Here is a 15,894-nt window from a genome sequence, read left to right as displayed (position 1 = left end):
CGTAAGAGGAGTCGCTGGACACCCCCGATTCAGACACTGCCATAATTGTGGGGTCTAAATCCAAGTCGGCCCGAATATTAGAGATTTTGTCCACAAAGAAATCATTAAACATGTCACAGTGGGTAAAATAGATGGTTCCAAATTCTGATTCAAGGGAGGAGGGGCACTCTCTAGCCCTCTCACAATCCTGGACAACTCTGCTGGACATGAACGACACAATAAGGGCCAAAAATAATTGCTTCTTTGCCGCCCGTATTGCCAGAGCATAGATCTTCAAATGTGCTCTATGTTGTAATCTGTCAGATTCAAGTCGAGTCTTCCTCCAATTGCACTCCAGTCGTCTACCTCAGTGCTTCAGCCCCCACAGTTCTTCCGTATACCAAGGGGCCAATTTTGAAGCGGGTCAGAGAGGATGCTTAGGTGTGATCATGTCTACTGCCCTGGTGAGCTTGCTGTTCCAGTTCTCCATCAGGGCATCAACAGGATCACCGGCAGAGCCAACACTAAATCCCTCCAAGGCTTCTTGGGAGCCTATTGGATTCAATAACCTTCTCGGGGGGACCATTCTAATGGGTCCCTTGCCCCTGCGAAGGTGGGGTGTGAATGTGAGTCCAACCTTAACCAGATGGTGGTCCATCCATGACAAAGGGGAAATCACAGGAGTCTCCACCCACAGAACACCATCCTGATCGGAGTGAAAGACCAGATCAAGCATGTGACCTGCAATGTGTGTCAGTCCCAAGATGCTTTGGGATAGGCCCATAGCTGCTATGAACTCCTGAGCCGCCCCAGACAAATCGGTCCCAAAGTGGGCATTGAAGTCCCCCAGCCTGGGAGATTCCAATGCCAAACCCGAGACCAAGTCCTTCAGCTCCATTAGGGACTCCATTGGGCAGCGGGGCGATCGGTGCACCCAGAGAAGTCCCAGTCTCTCCCTGGTCCCTAAACTTAGGTACACACATTCTATATGGTCAGACACTTGCCCAGGGATCCTGGTCAGGGAGAGGTTATTCTTATAGACCACAGCCACTCCACCTCCCCACCCATGTCCCCACAGCTGCTTCTCAATAGAGTACACTGAAGGGAGAAGCTGGGACTAGACTGGGCTACCAACCTCCCCCAAACAGGTCTCTGTAATACACACCAGGTCTGCCCCTTCATCCAGGTCTGTCCTTTCACTGACTCTACAACTGGACTAAATTTGGTTCAAACTGAGGTTCACAAGTTAGATCTCTTGTGCTTCAAATGTTCATGTGTCCACCATCTTGGATCGGGGTGAATGACATCATTACAAACTACACCATTGAGATGTCCCTGTGTGTCCATAAAGCTGTACCCCTGCTAACTGGGCAGAGACACCTTTTTAACGTGGTGATTCTCTATACTGAGCAGGGGGAGAGTAACTGGCCCTATCCACCCCAGCACAGTACCTCCAGTGACTGTTGCTGGTGTCTGACTTGTGTTTCTTTTTAGATTGTGAGCCCTCTGGGGACAGGGATCCATCTTATTTATTTGTTGTTTCTCTCTGTAAACTGCTTTGGAACCTCTTGTTGAAAAGTGGTATATAAATATTTGTTGTTGTACCACCAAATTTGGTTCAAATCGGTTAGACAGTCCTCAAGTTAGTGTACTTGTGCCTCAAAATTTCACACATCCACCATCTTGGATCAGGGTGGATGACATCAAACTACACCATTGGGGCATCCCTATGTGTCCCTATAGCTATAGCCAATTGGGTTCAAATCGGTTTGGTGCACAAGTTAGCCCACTTGTGCCCCAAAGCTTTATGTGTCTGCCATCTTGGATTGGGGTACATGACATCACAAACTATGCCACTGAGGTGTCCCTACAACTGTATCCAATTTGGTTCATATTGGTTCAGGCATTGCCAAGTTGATAGTGGGACACACACACACACACACACACACACACACAATGCCAGGTGATCTCATAAGCCTACTGGAAAGTAGGCTAAAAGAACAAGGTAGACACCAGCAACAGCTACTGGAGGAAAGTTGTGCTGGGGGTGACTAGGGCCAGTTGCTCTCCTCCTGCTCAATAAAGAGAAACCACTTTAAAAAGGTGGCCCCTCTGCTCATTTTGCAGAACTTTGCTCAGTTAGCAGGGCTTTAGACTCTTTTTGCCTAATCCATGCCTCATTTGAAGGGAGAACAAAAGAGAGAACAAAATTAAAGGGAGAACAAAATTATTAACAGTTTCTTAGATTCTATGAACATACTCACTGCTGTATATGGGGATGAGAGATGACAAACCTAATCAGTCCTATTCTGCAGGTGGTATACATGTAGAGCACAAACACAGACAAGCCCTCCCCCCACCCACTAGAAGTTCAAAGAATGAATAGAGGATTTGGGGGGATGGAGTATATCTGAGCGAGGAGGAGTCTGGATATAAATTCAAGGGGTGCGAAGGGAAATAGATAGTGAATAGAACACATTCATGCAGTCCTGAGGAAACCTTTTCCAAGTGTATCCTCTTTTGTAGAAGGGAAACGCCTATCATGGCCGGAGGCCGTAAAAGAGACCCCATTTGGGAACATTTTAATGAAGTTCCTGTACCTATAGGTAAGACAGGAATGCCTGTGAAATGAAAACAGTGCAACAAAAAAATGCAAGGCCGGGTTGCCTGAATGAAACAGCATTATAAGAAGGCTGCACCTACCTTCTAAAAAAGAAACGTATATCTTTCTGAATATGTGTTAAGGTTATATTAGACACTAAGAATGTACTTGTACTAGAAAATAATTATTAGAAAATAATAATTATTAAATAGAATCTTCATGACTAGTGATTTGAATGATTAAAATCAAGTCCTTCTGTGAAGCAATTTGAATCGTGATTTAGGTCAATTTGATTTAAATCATATCAGCTCAGTGCATAAATGGACACTGTTTTTGCAAATGTGTAATCCTACCCCCATAGGGGGGTTTGGTGAAAAATGCAAGAACAGCGAGAACTTTCAAGGAGGATAGGTAAGGTGGTGCTTAACTCCTCACATACCTGCAAATCCTTGTCTGCTAATGTTCCTCCTGACAGTTCTCCACCATCCTGTTGCTTCTGATGTGATCAGATTTGGACACTATTAGCCACATGGGTTGCATTTTATTTGTGTGTGTGATCCCAAAAGCCAAAAAAGGAATGTTGTCAGACTTCTTTTAGAAGAGGAAAATATGGGTTGTGCACTCCAATCTGTATATAGTGGTTGACATACTGTGCAAGGGCATGTAGGTGGCACCCCCATGTTGTGATGTGGCTGTGCCACAGAGAGCAGCACTTAACAGTGAGAGTCCTGCAAATAGAGTTGTACAACATGCCTTCCATTAGAAATGATTGGCATCGCACAACTCTCTGCACAGAGCTTTTACTGCTGAGCACTGCCGCCTTCTGGTGCAATGTCATCATAGCTGTTTACAGGGGCATGGGCAGTGGTCAAGCTGCCCACGTCCCCTTGCTTGAAATAAACAAAGTTTTGGTACGTGAATACCAGAGAACAGTGAATAACATGACCTTCCAAGAGCTGTGATGGCACATTCCTGAATTACTGTTTGTGTGTTGACTTTTGCTTTTAGTTTAGTCAAACACATTATGCTGTTCATTATCACATTTGCTGTCTTGTCTGCAAAATGTATGCTAATTGCCACATGGGTGCTCATCCAGGTACAAACTGTATCTGTCCCAGATGTAGCACTTATTTATTACTATGGAGGTCTGGGTCTGTGAATTCCACAGCACTGCAATGTTTAATAGCTAATTTCCAGAGAAGCACTAGTGGACAGTAGAGTTAGTGCAATCATTGACGACACTTCCTGGGCAGTCGATCAAGCCTCCCCAAAAGTCAAAGGTGAGGATTGAAGGACTCTCGGAAATGTTACAGGCTGCAGTACAGGTGGTTACAGGGGGAAGGGGAAGAGTTCAGAAAAGGAGTGGAGGCAGCTTTCTGCTAGCAGCGCTTTGCTTGGTTTCTGGACTCTCCCTCTGCAATGGCCTGTGCCAAAGCTCCCAACAACTTTTCACAAAACTTGACAAGAGGAGGTGGTGGTGGCTGTCCAAACTCTGCTGCCTCCTGGCTAGCATCCAGAGGTGACACTAATGTTACTGAAACTCCTTTGCAATCCAGAGGACAAGAATTATAAACTATAGGACAGAAGCAATCCCCCAAGGGAAAGAAAAGCAAGAAGACATCTGACATTGCATGTGTCCATAGTTGAAAGGTCAATGGTACATCCCTAATTCTGTGTTTTTCTTCACAGGATTGTTGCATCTGGACAAAAAGTAGGCTTGATGTGAGAATCACACCTTATCTGGATGCAGGTGAGCTATACTCATTTTTATAAGAGGGGAAAGTAGGTGGGGAAAGAGGGAAGGAACAGGTAGGATTCTACACAGCAGATACTAAGGTGTCAAATTGAGAGAGATTGTTTAATCAAAATCTAGGAACCAGGGTGGATTTGATTTAAATCAAACTGATTTAAATCACTAGCAGGATGGATAAAAATCAATGATTTTTTTTAAAAAATCAAAAAAATCCGATTTAAATCAAAAAAATCTGATTTTTTTTATTTTTTTAAAAAAATCATTGATTTTTATTCACCCTGCTAGTGATTTAAATCGTGACTTAAATCAGTTTGATTTAAATCAAATCCACCCTGCTAGGAACAGGTTTCATATTTTCTTCAAGGGTTTTAAAAGCTTGTCTCCTTTTGAAGACAACCGTTTCATTGGATGCCAAATCCAAAATCTGTTACTTAAGCCTGACTGTCAGGAGGATCCTTGGCTCAGTTTGTAGTAATTTACTATGAGTACAGCATATCTAAACCAGACTTGCTACAGTTCAGGAAGTGCCTACATCTCCCATCATGCCCAGGCACATTGGATTATGGGAATTGTAGTCTAGCATTTGCAGAAGGGCCAAAATGGTGCAGCCCTGGGTTATAGTTGAATAAATGCGTGAAATGAGTGAGCGGAGTTCAAGGTCAAGTTGATAGGCTTCTGACCAAAGGACCTTAATGCATTAGACATGCATCACATTTGAACAGTTTGTAAAATTTAATTTTACATAAGTCACAGGGAACCCCATTTTGAAACATATTCAGAGTTTTATTTGGAAATTAGTTTTATTGAAATACTTGAAAATATTTTAAGAAATCAATGTACAGTTGCCACCAGCCTCGGGGCTTTGGAATTTGCTCCCTGGCAAAATTAGAGCATCTTTATCTCTATTTGCTTTTAGGAAGACCCTCAAGATGCACCTGTTTTATCAGGCTTTTAAGTGAAATTAATTTTAAACTGTTTAATTGTTTTTATTCCATGAAATGGTGTAACCTTTTATTCTGTGAAATTGTTTTGACTGTTTTCTATTTGTTGTGTGCACCACCTAGATACACATATCAAGTGGTATTTTAATATGATAAATAAATAAAATATATGCCCTTCTCTCAAATTGTTTAGATAAAAAGAAAAAACACGAAGACACTGAAAACTGTTCATGTTCTAACTTTATAATTTTAAAAGTCAGTACAAATATTCTGAAATGGTGGTACAGATAGGAAGTGTATTGCTATATGTTCATTTAACTTAATGTGAACCCATTTATGCACACAGATCTGTACATGTACATACTGTATATAGATTTGTATATGTGTTGAACACAATGGGTGAATAGGGCTAATTTCTTCTCCTGATGTGTCGCTTTTCTAAGTGCAGCAGCAAATTATTTATACAGGTGAACACCGTTATTTGCAGGGGTTCCATTTGCTGGAACCAAAGATAATGGGGCATTGTGGCAATGGGGATGTTGGGTAGGTTCCTGGAGGCTGGGAAAACCATGTTAAAATTTGGGATGGGGGGAGCAAAGTAAAGTGCTGTGTGAGTCTCCAGCTGTCCAGCAGTGCCCTCCAGAAGTCCAAATTCTTGTGTTATTTCATGACTTTTCATGGGCCGGGGGGAGTGAATTCCCAAAATCTGGAGACTAAACTGTCATAAAACAATAAAAACAAATCACCTCCCTAGAATTGAGGGCATCAGGGTGGGACCCTGACGGGGGGAAGGGTTTTTTGTACCATATGAGTCAAAAAATGGCAGCCAGAATGATCTCCATATGTATTTCAAGCAGATATGTGAGTTGTAACCCTTTTGAATCCATGGATAATGAGGTCAGGTGGAAAGTAGTCTGCCATGGCAGTTCCGCTTATAGCGAAGTCCACCTGTAGGGGGAAGCAGCATTTAAAATGCATTCAAGTCACCTGTCATTCTAAATGATACATCACAAAATGACTGTAGTACATGATTATTCTGTACATGCATATTGGCTCTAAGCTGATTCTTTTCAGCAAGGCAAATAATTGCTTTTTTCCTTCTCTGTTTGCGGCCTTCACACACACAGTCTTGCAATAATCAGTTCTAGCATTCAGCACCCACTGACCCTGGCTCCTTGCTTATGGCTTCTGATATTGCTTCAGATTCTGTTACCTAAAGTGATACTTTGCACTTCAAATTGTGTCTCAAATCCCTCCCTTATAGGAATCTCGCAGCTACCAGGCATCAACAGGATCTAAAGCTAAAGTCTCCTACACTAATTTATTGTTACTGTGTATATTAGATGTTTCTTGGGTATAGTGATCTGGAAAAAGGTAATTACAACTTCGTAATTTCTGGATTGGGCTGGGATATATATATATATATATATATATATATATATATATATATATATATAAATAAATAAATAAATAAATATATATATATATAAATTCTTTTAGCCGGATGCATGGGGATGTGTGGCAAGCCCCACCCCCACTGCAGCCGCGACAAATGAAAAGGCAGGGGCAGAGCTGCTGTTCAGTGACAGGGGCAGGCAATGGATGAAGAAGAAAATGGCGGTGGGCAGTGGCGAGCCGGGTAGCAAAACAGTGGCGAGAAGGGAGAGAGAGGGAGAGGGGTAGTTTGTGTTAGAGGTTGTTGATTTTTACCCACGATAGGTAAAACAGCAGAGCACTAAGGAATGAGCACACACTCCAGTTAGTGTAGGTAGCAGAGGATGGTTTGGATACTGCAGCTATTTAGAGAAAACACATGGAGATCCTTGTATGACTAAACACTAAGTATTTATTGGTTAAATACACTTAGATAGGAAAGACCTATATCTAATCTAAAGGACTACATAATGGATAGGTAAGGAGAGAGAGAGAGATGTTTCCATCTGCTCTCTAGGAAGAAAGGAAAGATTGTGACTCAGCATAGGAAGTGCTGCAGAGTCAGTTCAGGGGTCATAGAGTAGGGAGAGATAGGGAGACCCTGACTCACTATCTCTACTCCCAATGCCCCTAGTGGTCATTAGGACAGTTGGTGCAAAAGGTCAATGCACTGGAAGTTCATCTCCAATAGTTTGGTCGGGAGGTGCCAGCAAGAGGAGAAGCAGTGGTGGGCGGGGAGTAGAACCTGAGGGAGAGCAAACTGGGCTTGAAGGTTGTGGGGGGTGGTGGCAGACAGGTGACGGCAATTGAGACAGAGGTTGACTGTAAGTGGCAGGAAGGAGAAGCAGTGTATCTGTTCCTTGTTTCTAATCAATTTTATGAAACCATGCTTTCAAGAAATGTCAATTTTCTGCAGAAAAAAATAAGTGGAAAACTTTCCACACACACCAAGCTGCTTTCTGAGCAGGTAATTTCCAAGGCTCTGGCAATGCTTCTGGGAACAAGTCTGCTCACCCTGGCTTTAATGCTAGAGAGAATGTGACTTAGCCATATGTTCTGTTGGTGCGCTTTCTTCTTAAAACAAATGCAATTTATAGTTGTTCACGTCTTGGAGAAAATTAGCATGAGTGCATAATGTAATTTTGTTGCAGCAGCGGAGGTAGAAACAGCAGTAAAGTTAAGTGGTGCGCAGGGTATATAAGCTAAGTGATTTGAGTGTGGTGTAGCAGTTATAGTGGATTTAGGATTGGAAAGTAAAGTGTGCCATCAAGTCAATTTCGACTTCTGGTGCCCACAGAGCCCTGTGGTTTTCTTTGGTAGAATACAGGAGGGGTTTACCATTGCCTCCTCCCGCACAGTATGAGATGATGCCTTTCAGCATCTTCCTATGTCACTGCTGCCCAATATAGGTGTACCAGGGGGAATTCAAACTGGCAACCTCTTGCTTGATAGTCAAGCATTTCCCCTCTGTGCCACTTAAGGTGACTAAGATTGGGGACACCCGAGTTAAAATCGCTATTCAGCCATGAAACTTGCTGGGTGACTCTGGGCCAGTCCCTTCTCTCTCAGCCTAACCTACCTCACAGGCTTGTTGTGAGGATAAACGCAACCCACTCTGGGCTCCTTGGAGGAATAGTGGTATGAAAATGTAAAAAATTAGATACATTGCCCAGTTCTGCCTTGACACTTGGGATACCTTGATAGATATAAGGGGTGTGTTTCATGCAGTGGTGCTCTTACCCCGGACTTCGGTGCCAAAGTCCAGGGCCTCCACACACACCCTGGGGGCCCCCAAATCTTCCTTAGTCTGTCCTGGATGGTATGGTCGCTCTTGGCCCACACTGCGCCAGGCGGCTGAGTGTGCTTAGGGTCTGTGCTGGGTTCTTTAGAGACAGAGTGGGTAGTGGGGGGGGGGAAATATGTGGGATGGGAATATGTTAAATTGTGTGTTGAAATGTTTCTGCTAATGCATATTTGCATGAATATACCTGTTTTATAGTCTTGCGTTCTTTTAAAGTTCAGTTGCTGTTTGTGCCCTCAAGAACCCATGTGTTAAAAATACTCTTTGTCACAGGGGTGTGTGTTGTGTAGGGGGATGATGCATAACTTGTAGCAGGAAGGGCTCCAAAAGCTTTTAGGTCCAGGCTCCAAAATTACCTAAGTGCACCTCTGGTTTCATGAGTAACCATTGCAGTAAAATATATACAACTCTTAATATTCTTGTGGCATCACTACACTTTCTGTCTCCGATTTTGTTCACCATGAAAGCTAGTGAATAGAAGCTTGGTGGAAATATAAAATACTTGTGCATAAAATAAGGCAACTGCAATCAGTGTAGACAATTTTCAGTTAAAACACACACACACCACACACAAAGGACAGGGTTACTCATTGGGCATTTAACTGGATTTTTCTCTCACGTTCTGGGAAATGGAAAAACGAAGTGAATATTGCTGAGCCATACTTTGTCATTTGATAGATTTGCAGTGTGTGGTCTCCTTAGTTTAAGTTAAACCAACTCAAACTGAGCAGACCACACACTGCAAATCAGTTTTCCTCAGTATAGGGAGGTCGTCCTCTTAACCCCGGGTTATTGGCCTCTGCATGTTCTGAGACAGGGCCAATTAAAATTGCGCAGGCTAGTTCCCATAGTTAGGATAGCTGTCATAGAGCTCATGCTCTGTTCATCCTGTTTGGGTCTTTTTTCAGGTAGTTCTACTTTCTTGTTTCCTGTTCTCTGTGTTCAAGGATGGGAAGGGAGGTGTCTGTCTGTTTTTTCCATTTGGCCTTTTAATTCCTGATTTACTGCTCCCGATCATGGTGGGTTTCCCAAGTGGGGGAACATGTTGTTGGGTTCCTTCAAGGGTCCCATATCAGACTCCAGGAGCAAAGATTCGATCCAGCAACCCCTTCCTCTGCCAGCAGATCCGTGCTCTTTTTCTCCTCAGTGTGAGGGAGCTGCTGTTACTGTAGAAGCGGCCATTCCTGCAGCTGATTTCATTCCACACAAGAAAATCAAAACATTTAAAGGAGGAAGTCTCTTCAAAGAAGAGGAAGAAGGTCAATCTCTCCCCCTTGCGGGTCAGGCTTAGCGAGTGGAGTTCAGGCGGTTTGCAAACAACTCAAAACGGTGCAGTTTCTTGCCCAAACCACCCCTTTGACAGCTAGATGTGGGAGGTTTACATGCAAGTGAAGAGCTGTTTCTCCAACTTTCTCTCCATCCTCATTTGATGACGTTCCACTTCCCAAACAGCCAGCCAAAGCACATAAGCATCCTGTACCAGCTGAACCTGCACCACAAGCCCTTCTATCCGATTTTCAGCCTATAATCACGGGGCCAGGATTATAGCATCAGCCATTCCAGGACCAGCTAAGGCTCCTCGCACACATCCTGACACTTGGGCTTCTCAATCTGAAAGGAAAGAGGGGGAGCTCTCTGAAGAGCAAGCTCAACCTGATCTTTCAAGTGCAAACCATCTTTTTATAACCTTGTATTTGAGGTTTTACTATCTAAAGCCAAGAGTTCTATTAAGGATGTCGGCAAGGAGAGCAGGGCTCAACCCACCTCAGGTTTGGACCAAGAGGTCTTCTCTTCAACTTCTAACTCAACTGCAACTGTGCCTTTCCCAGCTTTATTTGAAAATGTAATGATGTCTGAATAGGAGACCCCATTTACCAATAAACCATCACTGTCCTGTCTGAAGAAATTGTACAATTTACCGTCTGAAATAATGTCCATGTTAGCTGTTCCCCCGTGTAGATGCCCTTGTGGCCCAGCTGGTGTTGGGTGTATTGATGAACAAGGATGGGGATGAACAATTCCGCTTGCCAGAAAAGAAAGCTGACCACCTTCTCTGAAAGGGCCATGAGGCCTCCGCCACAGTGATCAGAGCTGTGACTACAAACTCCATCTTTGCAAGGGCTGCTATTCTTTGGGCCAAGAACTTGGTCAAGTATTTCCCCCCTGAAAACGTCAAGCTGTGTCGGGAAAGAATAAAATCACCAAAGTAGTGGCTCTGATGGCAGATTCCAGTTTAGACTGTGTTTAGTACACCTCACGTGCTATGGCGTCTGGGGTCGCAGTACGTTGAGGGCTATGGTTGAAGAACTGGCACATGAACTCTTAAGTCCAAGCTAACACTAGCTGCCTGCCACTCCCTTCAAAGGCTCTAAGCTCTTCCGGGATTCTTTAGAACCTGTCCTTGTTAAAACCAAGGACAAAAAGAAGGCCATGCCTTCAGGGGAAAGGGAATTTTGCAGACTTCCCTGGGGTTCATCTTTTAATTTGTTTCCTTTTCATTCTTATAGGTGATTCAGTCATTTGGCAGGGATCCAATACAGAGACAATCAGTACAAAGACAATTGTCAAAGGTCATTCAAGCCTACCTGGCATCAACAATGGAGTTCCCGCGGCAGAGGCAATCCTAGACAGCAACAAGGCTGAAGCTTTCCCTTCCCAGGACAACAGAACTGTAAGCCATGACAACCTTCCTGTGGGGCCAAGCTTCTTTATTTTTCAGAGGCCTGGAATGCCAGCACTTCTGACCACTGGGTGCAGGAGGTGGTGCAATCAGGTTATTGAATAGACTTTACAGCTCAGCCCCCAGACTTTTACCTGTCCACTCTCAAGTCCAGGGATCAGAAAAAAAAACCTTTTATGAGTCAGGCGATATATAATCTGCTAGAGATTCAGGCTATAGAGCCTGTTCCACCGATGTTGTAATGTCAGGGCATTTACTCGCTATTATTTTTGTGCCCAAGAAGAACGGATCGTGAAAGGTGATCCTGAACTTGAAGCACCTCAATCAACTGGTGAGGAAAAGAACCTTTCAAAAGGAGTCTTTAAAGTCTATCAAGGATGTAATTCAAGTTGGGGAGTTGCTTGCCTCTCTGTCAGAGGCTTATCTACACGTGCCCATCTATCATTCAGGAAGTACCTGAGGTTCACTTACGATCAGAAGCATCACCAGTACTGGACTTTGCCGTTTGAGCTCTCGTTGGCACCACATGTTTTCACCAAAATAATGGTGGCTCTGATCACGCATGTAGGTCTACAGGGTATATGCTCATCTAGACTTGGACGATCTTTTGATTTGTTCTCCATCTTTGAGTCAAGCCGTCGGGTACATCAGGAAGACAAGTGCAGCTTCTTCAGGAACACAGCTTCATTGTCAATATGCAGAAGAGTCACCTGGAGCCTTCTCAAAGCCTACAGCATCTGGGGGCCCTGTTCAATACACAGGAGGCCGCAGTGTCATTTCAGTTATTATTTTATTATTATTTTTTACATTTTATATCCCGCTCTTCCTCCAAGGAGCCCAGAGCGGTGTACTACATACTTGAGCTTCTCTTTCACAACAACCCTGTTAAGTAGGTTAGGCTGAGAGAGAAGTGACTGGCCCAGAGTCACCCAGCTAGTATCATGGCTGAATGGGGATTTGAACTGGGGTCTCCCCAGTCCTAGTCCAGCACTCTAACCAGTACACCACAGTTGGCTCAGTTGATGTTACAGGTCATGACTACCAATTGGGTGGCTCTTATGACTCTGGCAGAGGTGATGGGCTTAATGATATCCTGCATAGAATGCACTCTGTGATTGCGTTGGCACTCCAGAACTCTCCAATGGCACATCCTCTCATCAGCAGGCCATCATGGATAGCAAACACCTACTGACTGCAAAACACTAGCTTAAAGGGAACCCGGAATCGGATCGAATCCAAGCACAATATCAATTGGTTAGAATTGAGGGCGTCACACCTGACCCTTCTACACTTCCAGGACCTGCTTTGGGGTGCCCATGTCTTGGTCCACACTGACAGTATAACCACAGAAGCTCACATCAACAACCAGGGCGGCACAAAATCATGTTCCCTCATGAGAGGGTCGGATCACCTGTTCACCTGGGCAGAGGGGCATCTAAGCTCCATCTCAGCAGAGTATCGCAGTGGGTCTGCAAACCTTCAGGCCGATTGGCTGAGCTAGCAGACCATTGATCCAGCGGAATGGACTCTTCACCTGGAGGTGTTCACACAGATTTCAGCTACCCTAGGGATGCCAGTGGTAGATCTCTTCACCTTGCTTCACAATGCTCAGCTCCCCAACTTCTACACCCGCTACCACTGCAGCCAAGTGTAGCAGATGGATGCTCTCAGCTCTCCTTGGCCTCCTAGTCTTCTGTATGCTTTTCCGCCAATAAAAATCTTGCACTTGGTCATCATCAAAAATCCTGCTGGAGAGAGCAAGAGTTATTCTCATGGCACCATACTGGCCTTTTCAGGCATTCTAGCAATGTCAGCTCAACCTCCCTGGCAGCTCTCTCTGTATCATGACTTGCCATCTCAGGGCCCACTGTTTCACCCAGACCCAGAATGGCTACACCTTCACGCTTGGATCTTGAACACAAGGCCCTAGCTGACAGGGTTTGCTCTGACCAAGTTCAAGACACCATCCTCACGTTCAAGAGGGATTCCACTACCAGCATCTATCAGGCTACATGGTTGGCCTCAATATGGGCTTGTGCCCCAGTACTCTGACGTTAGGTGTCTGCCCTGGCATCTGTGTTGAAATTGCCCTTGCTGGGGTTTCCTGACCTACAGCCCCACAAATGACATTTTCTGAGGGGGCCGCTAACAAAGCTCCCCCTCTCATTCCCCAGTTTCCCTCCTGGGATTTAAATAAGGTCCTTAATGCTCTGACTCTATCCTCTTTTGAGCGGCTTACTTCCTTTTCTCTGAAGTTGTTGTCTTGCAAGATTTTGTTCCTGGTGGCTATCACCTCAGCCAGGAGGGTGTTGGAATTGGCAGCTCTTTCAGTCAGAAGGGAGTACTGCATCATCCAAAGCAACTCTGTGGTACTGAGACTAATCTTAACTTTGTTCTGAAAATCAGTTCAACTTTTCACAGGACGCAGGAGGTGGTTCTGCCATCCTTCTGTTCATCTCCCACTCATCCTATGGAGAAGCTGTGGCACACTCTAGACGTGCACAGGGGTATCAAGATATACCTTAAGCATACCAAACATTTTCAACAAACTGATTCCTTATATGTATCCTTTCAGCCTTCGTCACCAGGCTCTAAAGCTTCTAAATGAACTCTGGCTCGATGGATTAGGGCTATGATTGCCCTCTCCTATGAATCTTTATACCTACCTGTTCTGGCAGGTATCACGGCCCACTCTACCAGAAGCGCCTCCACTTCGGCAGCCTTCTCGGCCTGTGCACCTAGATATTTATAAAGCAGCAACATGGGCGTCTGTTATGTCATTCATCAAGCATTATAAAATTTCTTCCTTCTATGCTGCTCAAGCGGCCATGGGCCATACCATTCTTCAGTAGGTGGTTTAGGCTATCTGCTGCCCTACTGATTATTTCTCAACTTAGATAAGTGCCAGTGTTAAGAGGTCGACCTCCCTATACCGAGGAAAAAGAAACATTGGTACTTACCGTGAAGGGTTCTTTTTCAAGATATAGGGAGGCCGTCCTCTTAACACTGGGTTATCAGCCAATGCATGCTCTGATGGGGGCAACATTTTTCTACCGTCTAATTCTCCTTTTTGGTCCATATTTGACAGTTACTCTTATAGCTTGCATCTGTTCTTTCTCACTTTGCTTTTTCCAAGGCTTATAATTCTCTCACAACAGTCCTGGAACTGGGGCTTGACTGACAGCTATCCTAACTATGGGAACTAGCCTGCTCAATTTTAATTGGCCTTGTCTCGGAGCATGCAGTGACTGATAACCTAGGGTTAAGAGGATGACCTCCCTATACCTTGAAAAGGAACCCTTCACAGTAAGTACCAGTGTTTCTTTTTGAACCTATGGGCTGTTGCCTTGGCTACCCCAAACAAAGTTTGATTACACTTTTGCAGTACTTGAGTTATTCTCATCAAACTATCCTCTGTATCCTCTGCAGGCTGCATAAGTCACTGTAGATGCTTCCTGTTCAGAAAGTTGCTTAAGTTAGTTCATATCTGATGTCAGAATAATACAGCATCGAGGCTTATGCTGTAAGCCTTGGCTTTGATAAGTTCCCAGAGTCAGATAACCTAAAACGTCTAAAACAGGAATTTAAATTTTCCCATACTGAGCTGGCATTGGAGCAACTAAAGAACTCCCCCCCACACACACACACACCACCACCACCCTGGTCAAAATACTAGGGGTAGTATCCAGAGTAATGCTGGTGCAACATGCACCAGTGGAAATTATTGTTCCCATGCTGCTTCCCTATTCTACTCTGAATTCCCTGAAAAGCTGAGGGCTTGGGGACCTTCAGCAATAGCATGGGCTGGGCTGTGTGGACCTTTAGGGATAGGAGAGGAGCTCAGAAATGATGAGCAGAGTGGCAGTGCTGCTAACAGTTCTTCTTAGGGTTTCCAGGATTATTCCTCTCTCCCCCACATCTCGGTACCACTGATGAAGGTTCTCTGACCCTCAGCCATGGCTTTTAGGGGACCTGAGGCAGGCTCAGTACGGAAGCAGGGTTGGGAAGATGCCTGTGGATGCTTGTCTGTATGTAGCAAGTGATTCTTGGAATTGATCAGCTTGTTAAGGCTCTAATATTATTTTAAAAATAAGTTCTGTTTGATCATTAAAAAAAAGAGAAACTCTATTCTTTACTACTTTGTTGTCTTTTTAAATCATGATTTGCATTTCAGGCTTATTACATTGCTTTTAAATAGATATCCAAATAGTTCTGATGACTTATAACATTATTTCTTTCTGATCAATGTGCTGATACACCATATCAAGTGGCTGAATTTTGTGTAGCAGTGAGTAAAATCCAGAAATGGTATGTTAGGACTGGTTAATTAGATTATCATTGCAGAAATCATTTTATTCTTTTATCATACTTTAGGTTCTGATTTTTATATTTAATGATATTTGGAGGTTTTGGCTGGGTTTTATTCTATATTATAGATTGTAATTCTATTACAGTCCAAGATAATACAATTGCAATTTTTAAAACAAGTTCTGTTTGATTTAAAAAAAAAAAAAATCCTCAAAGCAGTTCCCAGAAGGGCTTACGGTCTAAAAAGAAACGACACACACCACTTACATCCACAGATGCTCTCCCCTGGCTAAATGAGGTGCCACTTTAAAAGCTGTCTCTTTGCCCATTTAGCAGGGGTAACTGATTTGAGAGCCAAATACTTCCATTGTAAAGTGGTGGTATAGTTATTCTAAC

General features: G+C 43.9%; 1 protein-coding gene across 5 annotated transcripts in view; it reads left to right on the top strand.

Annotated features, from left to right (window-relative positions):
• Positions 1 to 15,894, top strand: part of GPBP1L1 (GC-rich promoter binding protein 1 like 1) — a 58,778-nt gene that overhangs the window by 14,916 nt on the left and 27,968 nt on the right. For 4 of the 5 annotated variants that reach the window (XM_053245012.1, XM_053245015.1, XM_053245011.1 and 1 more), the window contains exon 2: positions 4,271 to 4,331. The gene's annotated coding sequence lies outside the window, so the exon portion shown is untranslated. Of the gene's footprint in view, positions 1 to 3,840; positions 3,862 to 4,270; positions 4,332 to 15,894 lie in introns of those variants that run through there. The other variant, XM_053245014.1, reaches the window with a different exon arrangement.

The sequence above is a fragment of the Hemicordylus capensis genome, chromosome 4 (assembly GCF_027244095.1).
Source record: "Hemicordylus capensis ecotype Gifberg chromosome 4, rHemCap1.1.pri, whole genome shotgun sequence".
Classification (NCBI taxonomy): domain Eukaryota; kingdom Metazoa; phylum Chordata; class Lepidosauria; order Squamata; family Cordylidae; genus Hemicordylus; species Hemicordylus capensis.
This window is presented reverse-complemented; position numbering and strand designations above follow the sequence as displayed.